Consider the following 4,783-nt stretch of genomic DNA (forward strand, 5'->3'; position numbering starts at 1 on the left):
AGAAGGTTACATTTCCGTTGTCCAAGCCATCACACAGAAGACAAGGGGTAGGGCCATGTCTTTCATGTTCATATCCTCAGGGACCAACTTGTCTGCAACTCCAGCAGTGAGTGGGGGCCACTCTCCCAAGTACTGTAGCTGGCTAGGGGGGTGGTCAATTCTCCTACTCTCATCCTCCCACCCCCAGGGCTAGGTCTCCCATGATGTCCAAGGGAGAGGTGGAGCCAGTTTTGCACAACCCTCAGACATCAATATGTCCCTGGGCAGCATCCCAGACCAGGGACATCTACCTGGCCTTTGCTGATAACAGACCCCTGCTACTGCAGGGCCATGTACTTAGACATGGTCTCCAGTGGCAGGACAGGCCAGGACCCCACCATGGTCCCAGGTAGCATCACTGGCTACTCACATCTGGCTGTTCCTCATTACCCTCGAGTCTCCAGTTCTGCCTCTTTTCATCATGTCCACATCCTTCTATTTCTCCACCAGTTGCTTGCTCCTCTTAGTGGCAGCTAGGTTTTCTGAGTGTCTGAGGTCATCTCAGGAATAGTCTCCTGTGTTATACTCTGTCCATGCATTATGGCAATAGGTAGGGGTCATTTTGGGCTTGGTCTGCCTATCCCTTCCTGCAACCCTCAACTCCCAACCAGGCCTGTGAGGCACGTGGTTGTCTCAGCCTAGCTTCTTATCTAGGCCCCCAAGGTGCTCAACTGCTGTCTATCTCAGGCTTGCTTGTTTTAGAGAATGTTAGTCCACTAATCATTCAGATGTTCATAGGTCAGAATATTGAGTGTAGACTCTCTCTTCTCTGCCACCTGCTGATGCACATGTGACACGACAGCCACACCTGCAATGTTTCTAGTGGTAGGCTGTTTATGGCTTATTAAAAAAATCAGGTATCCACAGGAGTGTAAGCTTATGTCTAGGTCTTCGACTCAATTCCATTGGTCAAAGTGTCTATTTTTATGCCAATATGAGGCACTATTTATTACTACAGCTCTGTGTGCAACTTGAGATCAGGGATGGTGATGCCTCTGGAAAATCTTTTATTGTATGGGTTTTTTTTTATTCTGTTTTTTTGTCTTTTCTTATGAAATTGCCTATTTGTGGGTGCCCTTTTCTCCTACTGCATTGCCTTGTCCAGCCGTGATGTGCTGGTGTGTGTCTGGTCTTATTGTAGCTTCTTTTCCCATGTGTGCTTGATGACCCTGGGAAGCCTGCTCTTTTCTGAGAAGAGGAGGGGTGTGGATCAGAAGAAGGAAAGAGTCATGGGGTTGGGGAAAGGCTGGGGAGAGGCAAGGGAGAGCAAACTGCAGTCAGGGTGCAATGTATGATAGAAGAACAAAAAAGTAAAGTTAAAAAGAAAGACATAACAAACAACATAATTAAGTCTATGTGCCCAAATCTATAGTCTATATTAAAATAAAATTGGAAAACCTGAAAACAGAAAGAACAACTGAGAGTAACACAAGAGAAAGACATATATGGATGTTTGATATGCAGAATCTAGATTCAACTACACTTGTACACACAACCAAGACAGGAAGGAAGGAAGGAAGGAAGGAAGGAAGGAAGGAAGGAAGGAAGGAAGGGAGGGAGGGAGGGAGGGAGGGAGGGAGGGAGGGAGGGAGGGAGGGAGGGAGGAAGGAAGGAAGGAAGGAAAAAAGGAAAGAGAGAAAGAAAGGAAGGAAGGGAGGGAGGGAGGGAGGGAGGGAGGGAGGAAGGAAGGAAGGAAGGAAGGAAGGAAGGAAGGAAGGAAGGAAGGAAGGAAGGAAAAAAGGAAGGAGAGAAAGAGAGAGGAAGGAAGGAAGGAAGGAAGGAAGGAAGGAAGGAAGGAAGGAAGGAAGGAAGGAAGGAAGGAAGGGAGGGAGGGAGGGAGGGAAGGAAGATGGTGAGAGAGATGAGGGGAGGGATTGGACCAGCAGGAGTTGGGGAGGTAGACAACAGGGGTCATGGGGGCAAATTTAGTCAAAGCACAGTGACCACAATGTTATAATAAAACACACTGTTTCGAACATGACTTAAAAATTAATTCTAAATGATGGTATAATTTATAGAAAGCATGTTGTAACTGACCTACCTGGGCTTTGCAATGAAATTTTACCTAAACATAAGCAAAACAAAAGACCTTCCTCATTTAGAGAAGACAAACAGAGACACAGAATTATCCCCAACATCAGCTTGTGTAACCTATTATTCCCCAGCCCATCTTGGCTCTAGACTCACCAAAGCAGCCCTTTTGCAAACATAGTTCCCTGGTCTTGTTAATAACTTGCCCAAATCTGAACCCATAGGAAGTTAGATTTTTAAATGTATCCCAGGGGACTTTGAAAATCGACTAGTACTGAAAACACCTGCTGTCTGTAATCCCAAGAAGGCCTGGATGTAGAATCACTAATCAGACTGAAACATCCTAAGCATTATACTAATGAATTACTGTGACATCCCTCCCAGGGCATTGAAAACAACATGGTGCTTTCCTCTAATTAAAACTATAGTCCCTAAAGCTTCCTAAGACCTACATTGAGTGAAGAGGCTTTAGGGCAGATAATGGGGGACAGCAACTCTGGTGCCCTTGTTTCTGGACTGGCCAGTCACAAGCAGAAAGACACAAAGTGTGAGATATATTACCTAATAGAAAGTCTCATATACAGGGTAGCTTTCCATCACTATGGCAAATAACTTACACAAACTTTGTGAAGGATGAAAAGTCTGTTCTAACCCATGCTTTGAGAGATATTAATCCATGTGACTTTGGTTCTGTGATAGGACAAGACATGAAAGCAAGATCTCATAGGAGGAGATGCTGCTCACCTAGCAGTCAGAAAGCAGAAAGAGAAGAAGAGGCTCATGTTCCAATATCTTCTTGAAAGGCAAGCTCTTAAGCTAATTTCCTTCCAATAAATCTACTTTTTATCAGTTCCACCAGTATATTACAAGGTATAAAGGTTGAAAGAAATATACATAGGCCATATAATATATTGAAAATGCTATCAGAACTGGGACTTGGGGTGAGTTTTTAATAATGGAATTTCAGAAGTAAGAAGGAAATAAAATGGGCAAACATCAGACTCCAAGAAAGTGTGTTCAGTTATAATGGGGCTTCTAGATCAAATTAGAATACAGAAAAACTAGTGGAAGTGGGTTAGAGTGGAGAGTGTGACAAATAGAGAGGGGACTACATAATGAGATGAGAGAGCAGGATGGGCTATGAGTGCTGAATCAAGAATTTAACTATACAAATCCAAAAGGAACCATTAAAATATGGTGGCATTAGCATTTTCAACAAATGGTGCTGGCTCAACTGGTGGTTAGCATGTAGAAGAATGCAAATCGATCCATTCTTATCGCCTTGTACAAAGCTCAAGTCCAAGTGGATCAAGCACTTCCACATAAAACCAGGTAAAGTGAAACTAATAGAAAAGAAAGTGGGGAAGAGCCTCGAGGACATTGGCACAGGGGAAATTTTCCTGAACAGAACACCAATAGCCTATGCTCTAAGATCAAGAATTGACAAATGGGACCTCATAAAACTGCAAAGCTTCTGTAAGGCAAAGGACACTGGCAATAGGACAAAATGGAAACCAACAGATTGGGGAAAGGTCTTTACCAACCCTACATCCAATAGAGGGCTAGTATCCAATATATACAAAGAACTCAAGGAGTTAGAATCCAGAGAACGAAATAACCTTATTAAAAAGAGGGTACAGAGCTAAACAAAGAATTCTCAAATGAGGAATACTGAATGGCTGAGAAGCATCTAAAGAAATGTTCAACATCCTTAATCATCAGGGAAATGCAAATCAAAACAACACTGAGATTCCACCTCACACCAGTCAGAATGGCTAAGATCAAAAACTCAGGTGACAGCAGATGCTGGTGAGGATGTGGGGAAAGAGGGACACTCCTCCATTGCTGGTGGGATTGCAAACTGGTACAACCACTCTGGAAATAAATCTGGTGGTTCCTCAGAAAATTGGACATAGTACTACCGGAGGATCCAGCAATACCTCTCCTGGGCATATAAGCAGAAGATGCTCCAACGTGTAATATGGACACATGCTCCACTATGTTCATTGCAGCCTTATTTATAATAGCAAGGTACTAGAAAGAATCCCGATGTCCCTCAACAGAGGAATGGCTATAGAAAATGTGGTATATTTACACAGTGGATTACTAATCAGCTATTAAAAACAATGAATTTATGAAATTCTTAGGCAAATGGATGGAAATAGAAAATATCATCCTGAGTGAGGTAACTCAATCACAAAAGAACACACATGGTATGCACTCACTGATAAGTGGATATTAGCCCAGAAGCTTGGAATACTCAAGATACAATTCACAAACCACATGAAACTCGAGAAGAAGAAAGACCAAAGTGTGGATACTTTGATCTTTCTTAGAAGGGGGAACAAAATACCCATGGAAGGAGTTACAGAGACAAAGTGTGGAGCAGAGACTGAAGGAATGACCATCCAGAGACTGCCCCACCTGGGGATCCATCCCATATACAATCACCAAACCCAGACACTTTTGTGGATGCCAACAAGTGCTTGCTAACAGAAGCCTGTTGTAGCTGTCTCCTGAGATACTTCACCAGTGCCTGACAAATACAGAGGTGGATGCTCGCAGCCATCCATTGGACTGAGCACAGGGTCCCCAATGAAGGAGCTAGAAAAAGGACCCAAGGGGTTTGCAGCCCCATAGGAGGAACAACAATATGAACTAGCCAGTACCCCCAGAGTTCCCAGGGACTAAACCACCAACCAAAGAGTACACA

The 4,783-nt window shown here is 43.6% G+C and overlaps 1 non-coding gene across 1 annotated transcript; it reads right to left on the bottom strand.

Annotated features, from left to right (window-relative positions):
- Positions 1-743: 743 nt before the first annotated feature.
- Gm24160 lies at positions 744-869 on the bottom strand. The gene has a single exon (XR_003949286.1). It is a non-coding gene; the product is annotated as a small nucleolar RNA SNORA17 (small nucleolar RNA).
- Positions 870-4,783: the final 3,914 nt, after the last annotated feature.

Source organism: Mus musculus, chromosome 1 (genome assembly GCF_000001635.26).
Source record: "Mus musculus strain C57BL/6J chromosome 1, GRCm38.p6 C57BL/6J".
NCBI classification, from domain to species: Eukaryota; Metazoa; Chordata; class Mammalia; order Rodentia; family Muridae; genus Mus; species Mus musculus.